Below are 17,068 nucleotides of genomic sequence, written 5' to 3' on the forward strand. Positions count from 1 at the left end.
CCTATTAACAAATATTAATAAATAAAATTAATTTAATATATATTTTTCATAAACATTTTATAATTCATGTTTAGATTATTCCTCCAAAGATATCAGTTGCTAATTTTTTTTGTTTTCCTTTTTGTTGTACAAGAAGCTTTATCTCGTTCGACTATTATTTCCATATAATCAAAGAATGCCATGTATTATTCATGACTTTTCACAATCTTTCAAAGAGTGGTCATTTGTAATTTTACACTTATTTTAATAGTATTAATGATTCAATTGATTAAAAAAAATTTATGACTAAGAACCTTTCACAGGCTTCTCCGTATTAAAAATTCAAAAAAAAAATCAAAAAAATATAAAAAAGGAGTGAAAATAAAATTTAAAGGAGGGTCGGGTGTTATGTGAGAAAATTCACCTAATCCTCCCTTCTCCGATCCTGCGCCAATTATATAATCTAAAAAATATAAAATAAAATTAAAAGGGTCAAAATAGATAAAGAGAAAGTCTATATAAAAATTGTCTATATTATTTTAGTGTACATTAATATTAAAAAATATTAAAAAAATAAACATTTTGGTTAACAAGTACAACAGGTACATCATTGAGAAATATACATGTTATTATTAGTATGATACACATCAAAATAGTATAAATTAAATATAAAAAAATAATATAAACCACATCTATATAAGAATTTTACTTCCCAAATTTAAAAATAAAGTTGAAGTATTAAGAGTTGAAAAGACGAAGTTGGCTGTAGAAGACACCGAGAAGTCAGGAGATATTTTCAATGACCCCAAGTTTGCTGGGATGCTAACACATAATTTTCCATGTCTTTTTACTTTGCCTATGTGTCATTCTTATCCATCACATTCACACCCCATCCTTCCTTTTCATTTCTTTTTACCAACTTATACTAATAACTTGTACTACACACTACTACTTAATTAGCTTCACTTACTAGTACTAATCCTTAATCCCTACTTCCTACTTAATTATTCAGTTTGTTACAACTAAACCTTCTTTTAATACAACAAGTACTGATTAATCAATTGCCAAAAATTAGTTGATTAGCACTAAAGAAATGGAAAAACAAGTGTAATTATTGGAAATTATGATTTTTTATTATCCTATTTTGTCAAATTTTTAATTTGTGTCATGTTCCAATATTCTCCTAATATATTGGATCAAACAAAACAACACAATGATATTTCATTATCCCAATATCACTAAATGATTCTCATTATGTTATTTACGATTGGTTTTTAATGACAAATGTTATTCATGAAAAGTATTCAAAAACAATATCATTGTCATTATATTACATTACAAAACTAAAACCAATGTACAACGTCTTCATAAATGCTATTGGATGCTTGTGTTTGTTTGGTACTTGTGTTTGTCTTCATAAACCAAAGTATTTATTTCTTGATAACCACCTAAACACATTTAGTAATAATTTAATTTTTAAGATCTAAATCTAAAGCACCTTGAAGTTTACTGTTGATGTACAAAAGCCTTGAAATCTTTGTCCTTATCCTCAAGCATTCTATCAGCAAGATCATGAAACGAATCATGCTCCTCCTGCAGCAAAGAGTTTCATTAGATGTAGCATCCAATGGCAAGACTCAAGACTAACAGTAGAAAATGTACTTTTTATTTAGTACATTGCAATTTGAGCTCTTCTATTTCCTTTTGCATATCTAGCGCAGCAGATGCCTCTTTCAGCTTTCAAAGCTTCATACTTCCCTGCAATGTTATTGTTGATTATGTCTAGTCAGTCTGTTATATAATCTTATCTTAGTAAACATATTTTACATCCATAATCAACTAATTGTGGATAAAAAGTTATAGATTGGTATTTTACCGCGCCACATTTCTTAAAAAACCCACAGTTCCAGTTCCCAAGCATCATTGGTATTTTAAAGTCCGAGAATCAAGCTTTGCATCTAAGTTCTTTATTTGCTGATCAGAATTCTTAAGAACAGCATCTCTGAAGCGTAGACACACAGATTGTAAAATTAAAATATTGGTATTGTCTCTGAGTCCAGCTTATTAATACTTTAACATAAGAGCTTCAATTTGTGAATAGGACACTAGTGATCTGCTCCAGTTAGAGCTTCAATCAAGACATCAACTAGAGCTTCAATCCAGTTAGGGCTTTACAAGAGAGTTGGTATAATTTTGGATAAGTTAAACTATTCAATTTTCATGTAACCATAATTAACATCAATAAGAGCCTGAAAACATACTCTCAAGATTAACTAAAGCATCGTAGTGGGTTCAGAGTGTTCTCAAAATAGCCAATTCGCCCATGTCAGTCTTTGACCAAAATTAATATTAATTCATATAAATAGTTTAAAAAGCTCATAAAACTACACACATTTGTATTGATTTGCAACTAGTATTCAGAAGCAATCACTAATATGTACTGACTTGAAGATCAGAAACAACACAATCAGCACAAATCAATACAAATCACTAGTATTAAGAAGCTGTTAATACTAGTGCAACATCACGAATCAGCACAGTCAGCACAAATCAGCAGTCAGCAGATCAGCATCACGATTAGCAGCATAGTCAGCAGGAAAACGACACAATCAACATCATAGTTGAAATAGTTGCCAAGACCGATACGATGCTAAGAACTTTAATGAACGATAACAATAACAATGAACTAAACAAATGTTTGACAATGTAAAACTTGTAAAGAGACACAAAGATTTAAGGAGGTTCACCCAATGATGGCAACGTCCTCCGTCGTGTGTAGTATCTTGTTTATATTATATCAAATGAGTATAAAACACTCTTACAAACAAAGTATTACAATTGAGTAAGAGATAAAATCAAAAGGCTATGTATTTGGCTTAGGGGTTGTGTTTGATGATTTTTATGAGTGTATGAGAGCTCTCTATTTATAGGAGAGATATCACTAAGTAACATTAAGTGCATTAAAACTATGAATAAATGATAATGAAACATCCCCAAGTACTTGAAAAGTCAAAAACAGCATCCTAGGAGCATCAGAGACTTCGCTCGACCAAAACAGGGGCTCGCTCGGTCAAGCGGGCTACAAGAAGTTTCTGGTTGCATTCTGTCTGCTCGCTCGACCTATCCTGAAGCTCGCTCGACTAGTCGAGCGGCACTTCAAAGAGCTTCTGACAGCATTGCTCGACTTGCATAGTAAAGCATCTTGAATTAAACCTTTACACTTCTTCATTAAGTCCCATAACTCCCATGATTAACTCACAGTTCATTACCTCATTAATTCATACTTTTAATCACCATCATAAACCATAATCATCAAGACTCAACTTAATACATCCACATTAACACACTCATTGGATTCCATCCCAAGAGTCACACATGAATGCACACATCAATTGTGCACTCAAGTCACACCATTCATGATACCATTCATAACAATCTCCACCTTGACATGAGTTCACCCAAGTCAAAGCATTCATCAATCCACTTCATCTTACAAAAAATATAAACAAAAAATAACATACACACCTCAAATGCCTCAAAGGGCATTACTTCAAGCAAGGAGCTAAACCAACCAGGTCAACGCACAAATCAAACTTGGTTGTAGGCAATGGCTTTGTCATCATGTCAGCCGGGTTTTCTTTAGTATCAATTTTCTTCAAAATCACCCTTATGTGTTCAACTTCATCCCGGATGAAATTATACTTAATATCAATGTATTTGGACCTTCTATGAAATGTATTTTGATTTCTAGCCAAGTGAATTGCATTTTGACTATCACAATGCACACTTACCGAACACACCTTATTACACATCTCACCAACAAGACCTTTGAGCCACTTTGCCTCCTTGAATGACTCGGCAACGGCTATGTACTCTGCTTTGGTTGTTGAAAGAGCAACCACATCTTGTAATGACGATTGCCAACTTATCGCCGAACCACCCAATGTGAACACGAACCCACTTGTGGACTTTCTACTATCAAGATCACCACCATAGTCCGAGTCACAAAACCCGGTTAGCTCGCTTGAATCCTTCCCATACATAAGACAAACATTAGAAGTACTTTTCAAATACCTCAACAACCACTTAAGTGCTTCCCAATGTCCCTTCCCCGGATTAGACATATATCTACTTACCAAACTCACCGCATGAGCTATGTCGAGTCTAGAACATACCATGGCATACATTACACTACCAACGGCATTAGTGTATGGGATTCTTACCATTTTCTCTTCTTCCGCCTTTGTTTGTGGAAACAACCTCTTGGATAATTTGAAATGAGAAGCAAGAGGAGTAGACACACCTTTAGCATCATCCATGGAGAAACGTTGCACAACTCTCTCAATGTACTTCCTTTGGCTAAGGTATAAGACACCTTTAGCTCGGTCTCTCAAAATCTCCATTCCAAGAATCTTCTTGGCTTCACCAAGATCTTTCATATCAAATTCACTTGAAAGTAACACTTTCAAGTTCTCCACCTCAAACAAAGAGCTACAAGCTACTAGCATATCATCAACATATAAGAGCAAATACAACAAAGAACATCTTTGAGTTTCTTAAGATAAACACATCATAAGAACTTCTTATAAAATAATGTGAAATCATAAAAGAATCAAACCTCTTGTACCATTGCCTTGGCGATTACTTCAACCCATACAATGACCTTTTCAATCTACACACATGACTTTCCTTACCGGCTACCTCAAAACCTTCTGGTTGCTTCATAAAAATTTGCTCCTCAAGCTCACCGTGAAGAAACGCCGTTTTTACATCCAATTGATGCAACTCCAAATACTCCATCACCACTAAAGCAAGTAGTGCCCTTATAGACGAGTGCTTCACTACCGGTGAGAATCCCTGATGAAAATCAACACCCTTAATTTGAGAGTATCCTTTTGCAACTACCCTTGCTTTGTAGATGGGAGGAACACCACTAGAAGGACCCTCCTTCTTGAATATCCACTTGCGCCCAACAATTTTATTTTTCTTTGGTGCTTCAACGATATTCCAAGTTTCATTCTTAGCAAGAGATTCCATCTCACTTCATGGCTATCAACCCACTAGCAATGTTGAGAGCATATGCAACATAATCACACTCTTCAATATACCTTCTTGGAGCCACGATCTTCCTTCTTTGCCTAGTTTTGACAAAGAAGGAGACCTTTGTTGAACATCATCATCATCAATTTTATCATCATTATTATTGGGAGGTTGAACCTCCACTTGTGCATCATTATTTACGACATTATCAATGGGCTTTTCTACACTAGAGACTAACATGCTATTTTCATCAAATACAACATCTCCAAAAGTAATTATCCTTTTTGACTCATTACACCACACCCTATACCCTTTTACATCCTCTCCATATCCCGCAAAAATGCATTTTCTAGCCTTAGGTTCTAACTTACCATCATTTACATGAATATATGCCGGACAACCAAAGACTCTAAGACTAGAATAATTTACCGGAGTGTTGTACCACACTTCTTGTGGTGATTTGAATTTTAAGGCGGTATGAGGTGAGCAGTTGATCAAATAACATGCCGTAGCCACCGCTTCAGCCCAAAATTGCTTCCCCAATTTGGCTTGGTTTAGCAAACACCGAGCCCTCTCCAATAACGTTTTGTTCATCCTCTCCGCAACACCATTTTGTTGAGGACGTCCTGCACAAGTTCTATGTCTAACAATACCTTCACTAGAACAATATTGAAGAAATTTGTTATCAACAAATTCAAGACCATTATCGGTTCTTAAGGTCTTGATGCTCCTACCGGTCTTTTTCTCTATCATTTTCTTCCATTCTAAGAATACATCAAAAATTTCATTCTTTTGTTTAATGAAGTAACACCAAACTTTCCTTGAGAAATCATCTATAAAGGTCAAAAAATAATTACAACACTAAGGGAGGGCTTTCTTGAAGGCCCCCACAAGTCGGAATGAATATAGTCTAAAATTCCCTTAGTGTTGTGTATGGAGGGTTTAAAACTAACCCTCTTGTGTTTCCCATAAATACAATGTTCACAAAACCCAAGGTTTCCAAATTTTTTCCCATCAAATAAACCTTGTTTGGAAAGTTCAAACATACCTCTTTCTCCCATGTGACCAAGTCTCAAATGCCAAAGCTTTGTGTCATGATCGGACATTGTGTTCGTGGAAATGTTCGTCGAACTAGGATAGTTGATCCTTCAAGAGCATACAAACTCCCATTCAACTTTCCCTTCATCACCACAAGTGATCCTCTAGCAACCTTCATTACTCCACATTCACAAGTGATTCTACACCCGATTTTATCAAGAGTACCCAAAGATATGAGATTCTTTTTCAAACACCGAACATACCTTACATCGGTCAAGGTCCTCACCATCCCATCAAACATCTTTATCTTTATGCTCCCAACACCAACCACCTTGCAAGTTGTGTTGTTTCCCATGGTTACATTTCCCCCATCAACACTTTCAAATGTTTGGAAGAAAGTTTTGTTGGGAGTCATGTGTAATGTGCACCCCGAGTCAAGAATCCATTCATTCCTATCTTTGTACCCATACATGGCAACTAATATACCACTATCATCACTATCATTCACGTAACTAGCATCGGCATTGCTAGTTCCTTCCTAGCCCCCTCATCATTTTTCTTTTTTAATTTCCAACAATCCTTCTTGATGTGGCCCTTAAGCTTGCAATAGTTGCAAGTCTTATTTTTGTTAGACCCCCGTGACTTTGACCTCCCTTTACCCTTGTTTCCACTTCCACTAGTGGAACCTTTCTCTTGTGTCCTCCCTCTTACAAACAACCCATCACTCGTACTACTTTGTGATTTTTGTGATAATTGTGAATCTATAGGATCCCTTTGTGTCAAGGCATTTTTCACATCATCACTACTCAAGTTATCTCTACCATAAAGTAGAGTTTCTTTAAAATTTTTGTAAGGGGGTAGAGAACATAAGAGGTAAATAGCCAAGTCTTCATTATCAAGCTTGACATCAATGTTTTGTAAATCCATAACAATGGAATAAAACTCATCTAAGTAAGGTTTTAAAGGTTTACCTTCCTCCAAGAGAAGATCGTAGAGTCTACTTTTCAAAAGTAGCCTATTGGTAACACTCTTGGCCATATAGAGTGATTCCAATTTCTCCCATATCCCCTTGGTTGTAGTTTCTTTAACAACCTCTCTTAGCACTTCATTGGAAAGGTATAATTGGATCGCCGATAGAGCCTTTGAATCAATCTTTTCCCATTTCGCCGCGGTCATTCCTTTCGGCATCTTGTCTACACCATCAGTGGCCTTTTGCACACCATTTTGGTTTAAAATGGCTCTCATTTTTACTTTCCATAAGCCAAAATTCACACTTCTATCAAACTTCTCTATGTCAAGCTTCATTGTAGACATGTTTCACCAACAACGACTTCTCAAGACACCGTAATAACAACTTGGCTCTGATACCAATTGAAATAGTTGCCAAGATCGATACGATGCTAAGAACTTTAATGAACAATAACAATAACAATGAACTAAACAAATGTTTGACAATGTAAAACTTGCAAAGAGATACAAAGATTTAAGGAGGTTCACCCAATGATGGCTACGTCCTCCGTCGTGTGATGTTTCTTGTTTATATTATATCAAATGAGTATAAAGCACTCTTACAAATGAAGTATTACAATTGAGTAAGAGATAAAATCAAAAGGCTATGTGTTTGGCTTAGGGGTTTTGTTTGATGATTTTTATGAGTATATGAGAACTCTCTATTTATAGGAGAGATCTCACTAAGTAACATTAAGTACATTAAAACTATGAATAAATGATAATGAAACATCCCCAAGTACTTGAAGAGTCAAAAACAGCATCCTAGGAGCATCAAAGACTTCGCTCGACCAAAACAGAGGCTCGCTCAGTCGAGCGGCTTGGTCGAGCGGGCTACAGGAAGTTTCTGGTTGCATTCTGTCTGCTCACTCGACCTATCCTGAAGCTCGCTCGGTCGAGCAAGCTAGTCGAGCGGCACTTCAGAGAGCTTCTGACAGCATTGCTCGACTTGCATAGTAGAGCATCTTGAATTATACCTTTACACTTCTTCATTAAGTCCCATAACTCCCATGATTAACTCACAGTTCATTACCTCATTAATTCATACTTTTAATCACCATCATAAAGCATAATCATCAAGACTCAACTTAATACATCCACATCAATACACTCATTAGATTCCATCCCAAGAGTCACACATGAATGCACACATCAATTGTGCACTCAAGTCACACCTTTCATGATACCATTCATAACAATAGTCAGCAGCACAACACAATCAAAACAGCACATTCAACAAATAATTGCACAGTCGACAGCTCATCAACACCACAGAACAGATCATGAACTAATTGCATAGTTCAGCAGCAGATAATTGCAACTGATAATTTCACAATTAATTTGCACTGAATTGAAGATCATCAACAACACAAATCAACACCACAGAACAGAGCAGAATGTGTTGAGCAAATCAGCAATAGAGCAACCAACAGAGCAAGCAAATGTGCAAAGCACAAAGCAGCATCTATCAACAATTTGATTAAACATTCGCACTCAATTCTGCGATAGTTTACCAATTTGTGTTGAGCAACAATTCTAACACATTTACTACAAGCACAACAACTAACAACTACACCACAAGTACTACAAGTATAACAACTACAAGTACAGCTACAGCTACAAGTTCAATGGCACTATGATCTTACTTGCATGATCAAAACCAACAACACTTTAACTGATTTGTATTGTATTAACTGAACAAATCAATATAGTAAATACCAGTTAAGTGTTGTAGCTGACAAGTTAATACTTGTTGATCTATATTAATTGATTTTTATTAACAAATACAGTTACACCCACAATACAACTACTAACAGCTACACGCACGAGTACTAACAACAACTACTGGGCTGTTATACAAGGTGCCCAATAAACAAAGGGTTCCTTTACTTAAATTAAGAGACCTGAAATATTGGTTAACATTACTCTTACTTTATTTTGATTACTTATTAGTAGGTCTCAAAATCTAAAAATAAAATGCAACAACATGAATCATGAGCAAAAGGATAAAATAATTATATATTCCAACACAAGAATTTCATCAAAGAGATAAGAACAACAACAACTAAGAAACACCCACAAAAGAAAAGGAAGAAGAAAGTCATAACATACCAAGGGTAGAATGAAGGAAAACAAAAATACATCTAAATTATGAAAATAAAAAAAAAACTATCACAAATTAGAATGTATGTTGGTTAATTTCATAAACTATCACAACTGGATAAACATAATTAAACATCCATCTATTTAAATTATGAAAATAAAATGTCGAAGGTTGTCGATTTCAATTTGGCTTCAATTGCAATTCTGTTGGTGGGTATTTTCCATTTGGCTTGGCAACAAATTGGTTGAGTTCCAGAATAAAGACAACATGTCTTAAGTTGGCAGCAATTTGGTTGAGTTCCAGACAAACATTTCGGTTGGCAGCAATTTGGAATTACAAAGAAAACGAATAATAACCCAAATTGATGAAGAATTTCGGTTGTGAAAAACACAAACATTTCTAATTGCAATACAACATCAAAAAGCAAAATTAAAATTGTATAACCATTCGATATTACAGAAAAAAATACGAAAAAATGCAAACAATTACCTCAATTGGATATTTTGGGAGAAATAAGGAAAGGTATGTGAAAATGATGAATAATTCCGATTGTGAGGGCGTGAAACAACAAAAATTAGGGCAAAAACAATGGTGTGAAGCGCCGAGCAGGGGAAGCAAATGAATGTGTGTATAGTTCTATTAATCTACATTTTATTTTAATTAGACAATACCCACGCTTATAAGTGTGAGTAATACGCTTATAAGCGTGTGGGTAATTTTTCATCCATTTGTCTTAGATATGCTTTTCCCCACATTTATAAGTAAGGTTACTATTTCCACACTTATTAAGCATGAGTAAATGCAAATACCTTACCACACTTAATTAAGTGTTGTATATGCACTTTTTTTTTAGTGTAACAAGTTACTAATTAGCTCCAAAAGAAAACCCATTGTTGATAGACAAGTTCAAGAATACATTCATAAGGCCGCAAGCCCGCAAGTCTACTATGATTAAAGTTACGAATCGAAATCCAAACCAATAGTTCGATGCAATATAAAAGTCTTCTATAGACTTGAAATTTAAACAAAATAAACCTTTCTTTTAAAAATATTCCCAAACTAAGCTTGGAAAAACATATTTACCAAAATAAGCGTCTTCAGCCCATTCCTAAGGTATGGAGTTTGTTCGTTGTTGCTAACCGCGGTCGACTACTGAAACAGAGTCAAAAAAAAGTCAGCCAATCGATCGTCCATTCTTACTAATATGGGCGATTAGGATGACTTTTGTTGACTTTTTTGCCTGTCATTGACTTGGGTTGTTAATGGTCCAATGTTCGTAACAACGAACGATTAATTTCCCATAAACCTTAATCTAAGCTTTTGTTTGTATATGGCCCGTTGTTACTAATAGCGAGCAATTTTTTGGCTGACTTTTGTCGACTCGACTTAAGTAATGACCTGCTGTTAGTAACAACGAACACAACAAAACCTTAGCATTTAATTAGGAGGTGTTTATTAGGGAAATAAGTTTTTTCGAAGCTTATTTTACAATTTTTTTGACCAAAATAACCTTATTTTCCTCAAATTTTCTATAGACTTGATCCATACTATTTTTATGTCTATCATGTTTGATCATAGTCCAACATTGGGCTTATATGTAAATATATATGTGTCATTGTAATTTATTAAAGTTGTTCTTATGCCCTATAATTAAAGTTAAAGGATTTGAGCTTAATATATCAATTGTTTTGTGGGTCTTAAATGTGTAGATACTTATTTTATGATTGTGTTCTATGATGGGTTGAATAATAGTCATCAGTTATTATTATCGGCGGGTTTCTTGAGAGTTAGTCTCTTTAATAGACGGCTCCCATAGGCCCAGCCCATTATATTTAATACTCTCTTTGCCTCTCTAAGAAAATACCATTCAACTCAAAAGTTCTCACATATTCAAGTTAAGTGGTGCTTTTTTAAAGAGACGAAGGAAGTATTTTTCTTTTAAATAGAAATATTACAAATCATTTTTAAATGTTTAATTTCATGAAATTCAAAATAACTATTTGTTGTCATTCGTTTCTTTCATTTACGAACTGCAAAAACAACGAAAAAAAAGAAAAGAATGATTGTCATAGAAGAAATTATGATTGAGTTCGATAATATGTTGTTTTACTGAATTTCATAGGTTTTTAGTATCTTTAAATTCAATTTTTATTTTACTGAATTTCAGTACAAATTTCTCTAACTATTTTGTTGATAGTTTGAATAGAATTGTCAATTGAAAATTTGATGATAGAGTTTGATAATGCGAATACGAATAAAGAAAACAATATGAATTCTATTGATGAAGGAATTTCTCAAGATCAATGTTGTATGCGACATATTGTATCTACTACGATATTTATAACTACCTACTATAAGCATAAAAAAAACACCTACTTCATTCGTTTATAATTCCTACCCTAAATATATTAAAACTATATTGATATAGTTACTTACTATACATTCATACTATAACTATTTATAATGCATACTTTAGTATTTCATTGCTAATTATGTTACTTATCGTTTTTGAATGCCTATTGAAATAGTAACTTATGATTTGCATTAATGAATAAATTTAATCTATTAACTTATATATCTAAAAATAGCTACTTTAGGAACTAAAAATACCTACTACACGCACAAAAAAACCTATACATGCTTTTTAGAATTCCCAGTTTCCCACTGTAATTTTAATAAACACCTAGAACTATAAATACTACACATTCATACTATAATTATTTAAAATGTCTAATGTATAACCTGAATTGCCAACTATATATCACTTAAAAACACCTATAATATCATTCATGAATTTCTATATCAAATTTTATTTTTATTTGGATTGATGCTAGTACTTAATAGTGTAACATGCTAATTGAATTACTACTATAAATATACTGCATACTTTTATAATTATAAATTACCAACTATATCGCTTAAAACACTTATTATAAATATAATAGCCACTATAACTATTTAAAATGTATACTTTAATACTCAAAATTCTAACTATATCACTTAAGAAAACCTACAAATATTGTTTTTACTTTAATATTTGTAAACACCTACTACAACCACTAAAAACATCTATCACAGCATGAAAAACATCTATTACATGCCTTTTGGATTCCTACTATAAATATAATTAAGACCTTATGTAACACCTCGTAATTTATTACGTCTATATTGTAAATTTATTTTTCAAAAAATTTGAAAAAAAAATTTAATATATTTATTATCATAAATCAGCCTTTAGATATATACATTTTTTTTATTTCTTTAATTTTAGTAGTCAATGATTATTATTGTTATAATTTTGGTTATTAATATTATTATTACAATAAATCAAAGTTAGTATGGGCTAGGATTATATTTTTTGAGTCGTGTAGATAATATACACAAGTAAATTATGAGTGTGGTTTTTAAATTTAACTCAAGTAAACACTCCACACCTTTTTTTCCCTTCTTCCATAACCTCCCTTTACTCTTTTCCTTCCTCCATCTCTCTTCCTCACAACACCAAACCATCACCACCACAACCTCCAGACCGGCCGCTTTAAACTTAATCTTTAAAGTTTTGAGTATATTCATGAATCTTAGTTTTAATTAGTTTATATCTTGATAGAATTTGTAATGGGTAAGTGTTAGAAGTGAGATTTGAAAATGAATAAGTTAGGGTTTGTGTTGGGGATGAAATTGAAGGTAGTTTTTATAGAAACTTTTGATAAGTGTTATTTTTTTGATTAATAATGGTGGTTTTGATGATCAAAAATAGTCAGGGTTGTTGGTCACTTTTAATAGTTAAATATAGATCAATTATGTCAATGGTGGTGAATGTGATTATTGTTGGTTTGGTGGTAATAAAATTACTAATAAAAAATTAGTGATAAATTACTGATAAAGAATTAGTGATAAAATTACTTATAAATAATTATTGTATAAAATTATTAATAATGAATCATTATATCATGTGTCGCTTGCGGTGAATAAATGTCGTCATTGTAATTGTGGAACATGGTTGAAGTTTAATTGATGTGGTTAGTATGCAATTGTCGCAAAACTAATTTCTTGTTGTGGTTATGAGATGCCTAAGCTGCTAGTTGCTTTATTCTTATGCTTTGTCACCTCAAACCTTGAGGAATGTAACAAATTTGATTGAAAATCATTATCATTATGCATTGAAATCAAGTGTAATACACTACATTAAATGATTTAAGGCCACATAGTCTTGTTTTATTGCAAAAGTGTATAAATTGAATCTTTTTCCCTTGAACATGTCTTGTTTTAGAATTTAATGGAAACTAATGTTATAGTTAGATTAATTGATGGCATTGTTTGTGAGTAAATATGTTGTGTGTATGATTAGATTGCATATTCACACGAGTTGTGGCTTGTAAGGATCGAAGTAGGGTACTTAATAGAGCAAGTAGCTCCTAAAGGAAGTCAAGTCTTACTTTAAACATGTATAGGTGCCCGATTCATAAGAGGGGTGTAAGAACCTCCTTCGAAGTGATTGTTGCGGCTTGTTATCTTGCAGTTGCAGGTAAGTACACGCAGTAGCTAACTCTTGCATGCATCTTAAATATGTTTTTCTTTGTGTAACAATATTATATGAATTAAGTTGACTATGATTTGCTATTAAACATTATTAAGTTATTGTTTTAAGTGTGGATCGGTTTGTAGAGATGGTAGAGAATGGGTTTTGATGTCGCGAGAGTAAAATGTTGGATTATATGAGATGGAATGAGAATAATTCCTTATTGATAAGTTTTGAATTATGTTTTATGAATGGGAATGTGTCCCTTATTGATGAGATATTAAGTTGGTTGTTTATCGTGACTCCACTGGATTGGTACTCCAGTTGGTTTAGTTCTTGGAGGCATGGATCATCTGTATATGGTCGTTGTACGAGGGTATGATCATACTTTGCCATTGGACGCCGGCATGACCGTCACCGTCCTTGGCTAAGGTGTTGCCATGTGGGTCTTGCAAACCTCAATATGGTGGCCTCTTGTCACATAAGAGAATATATGAAATTAAAGAAGAGAAGGAAAATGGTAAAGGCATTGAGAAGTACATCAAAATGAGAAATAGTTGAGTTGATACTTACATAGTGGATTGCCTCATTTATCTTGTTATGTGGATATTGATTGTTGGTCATACCTATAACATGTTGTTAGTTTACTTGTATATCTTAAAATAGCTACTACAAGAACTAAAAAAATCTACTAGAAATATATTTAAAGCCTACTATTATAATCACTACTCATACATGCTAATTATTTATAATGCCTATTTTGATACTGAAATTGCAAGATTTCAATGGGTCCGATCTAGTTGGACCTGGATTCAAATTCGTTTTCAAAGGGAAGACTCAAATCCGAATCCGGATCAGAATTTTTGTATGTTTGATTGAATTTTACTTGGTATTAAGATTGCCATAGAAATTTCATGAGGAGAGAGAGATGAATATAGAAATTCGTTTATCAAACATTGCAATATGAATCAATACTTGTTGAAATATTAGACTGAAAATCAATCATAACATAAACATAAAAAAAAAAACAAAAAAAAAAAGTCTGATATTTCAATATAAAAAAGATAATGTTGCAACTTGCAAGCAATATTTATAAACAATCACAGAAAACAATGCAAAATGAAAATTTCAAACTCAGTTCAAAATATTGCTAACTTCAGCATCAAATTAGCATAAACATTCAAATTATAATGAGAATTAGCAATTATAAAGAAGAAAGGAAAGGAACTTAGAGAACAAATCAGGCTAACACGAGAACCGAAAAAAGTTTAGACTGCAACAATGAGAAAACATAGAAGTAGAAATTAACAAAATGAGTGTCCTAAAATTGATTTATAAAACCAAAGAGATGAAATTGGTAGAATAAAAATTAGGCCATGGTTGAGAAAACAAATACATCAATCACTATATTATCCCAAATCATTCTAAAAACAAAATAGAAAACAACATGAAGTAAAAACGAGTACATTGGGTATCATAGGCAGAGCCGCAGTCCGCAGAGCACCCACATCCTGCATGTGGACGGTGGTAATCGAGGTTAGAGGAGTACCACAACTTATCGATAACCTTTGAGTCGTCAGACAGGTGAGAATAGAGACACTCAGATAGAGAATGGTGAGAAGTTGAGAAAAGAGAAAAAGCAAATTAAGGTGGAGAACGGAGAAACAACTGTTGTAAGAGTATATGAACTAGAAATGAGAGACAGAGAATGGGGAGTTGGGGACTTAAGGTTAGGAATATAGGAATTAAAAATAAATAGATCCTAAACATCTGCGGGTCTGGGTCCGAATTTTTTTTTAAGCTCGAATCCGGATCCGTCAAGAATCCAGATTTTTCCTGTATCCGTTGGGCCCAAAATTTTAGGATCTTTACCTACCGAACAGATCTAGTCCACTAATTCCAGTTGGGTGCAGTATCCATTGTCATCTCTATTGCCAACTATAACATTTAGAACACCTATTATATAGTTTTTGAATGCTTACTACAGCATTGAACTGTGATTTGCACTGTTGAAGGTATTTAATAGTTAGTTCATTTATTTCAAATGACACTGTTACAAATTTACAATATCTAACAGGAGATCATGATGAACTTATCGAGAACATCAATAGTGCAATGACAAGCTTTGAAAGAAACATAAGTGACGGTACCGTGGTGCATGTTATTCGCTGACAATATCGTGCTAGTAGCAGAAACTAAAGAGGAGGTTAAAAATAAATTGGATGAGTGGAGGAAAGCTTTAGAAGGTAAAGGATTGCATATTAGCCGTACGAAGATCGAGTATTTGCGTTGTGACTTTAGTGGGACATCACCGGTAGGTGAGCCAGAGGTGTCCATTGGTGAAGAAGTTGTTAAAAGTATGACCAAGTACAAATATTTGGGATTGATCATTCAAAGGAATGGGGAAATTGACAGAGATGTAAATCGTCGTGTACATGCGGGGTAGCTGAAGTGGCGAGCAGCCACCGCGGTGCTATGTGATAGGAAGTTCCAAGTTAAAAGGAAAATATTACTGGGTTGCAATCAGACCTGCTTTGCTATATTGGACAAAATGTTGGCCCGTAACGGAGATTTTTGAACATAAGATGCTAATGCTATAGAAAGACGTATTGTAGTCTAAATAGTGTTTTGAACCTTGTTCGCACAAGTGAGATGACCGCCTGTGTCTCTCGGTTCTTGAGCATGTTGGGAGATTAGGCGGCAGAGACAATTGAGTCAGCATATAAATAAATTATTTTCACACAGATGAGTCACAAAAATGCGTATATTGAGGTGGATGTGCGGGCACACATTGATGGATCGAATTAGGAACTAAGAGTTTAGAGACAAACTAGGGGTTGCACCTATTTCTAGAAAAACGCGTGAAAATAGATTGAGGTGATTTGGACATGTGCAGAGAAAGACTTTCGACGCCCGTGTGAGGAGGGTAGAAAGCATTATAGTAGAGGATAAGAGGAGTCAAGGAAGACCCAAAAGAACTTGGGATGAGCCAATAAAAGTTGACTAGCATGAGTTGAACCTCTTTGAGGACCTGACTAGGGATAGGGGTAGTTGGAGACGCCATATTCATGTTCTAGAGTACGGATTTCCTCTTAGATTACTTATTGGTGTTCATGTTCTCTTGCTTTTTCTCGTTTCTATTATTATTATTAGTATTAGTATTATTGTTTTCATTTTTATTAATTGTTTTTACTAATTTATGTTATCTATATGCATTTTATTTATCTTTCCCGTTGCAGAAACTTCTCTTAATCTTTTTCGAGTCGGGGGACTCCTTTGGCCGTGCTTTCCTTTATGGGTATGAGTTGCCGCCGTCCTTTCCTCTCCAGATACTGTCCATAGTTTTCTATGAGCGAGATACACTGGGTAGGATGATAATG

The 17,068-nt window shown here is 33.8% G+C and overlaps 1 long non-coding RNA gene across 1 annotated transcript; it reads right to left on the reverse strand.

Annotated features, from left to right (window-relative positions):
* Positions 1-1,187: 1,187 nt before the first annotated feature.
* Positions 1,188-11,073, reverse strand: LOC130807688 (uncharacterized). The gene is made up of 4 exons (XR_009040643.1): positions 9,659-11,073; positions 1,856-1,981; positions 1,656-1,737; positions 1,188-1,572 (listed from the first exon to the last, which is right to left on the reverse strand). It is a non-coding gene; the product is annotated as an uncharacterized LOC130807688 (long non-coding RNA).
* Between the last annotated feature and the right edge of the window lie 5,995 nt (positions 11,074-17,068).

This window comes from Amaranthus tricolor, chromosome 3 (assembly GCF_026212465.1).
Source record: "Amaranthus tricolor cultivar Red isolate AtriRed21 chromosome 3, ASM2621246v1, whole genome shotgun sequence".
Lineage (NCBI taxonomy): Eukaryota > Viridiplantae > Streptophyta > Magnoliopsida > Caryophyllales > Amaranthaceae > Amaranthus > Amaranthus tricolor.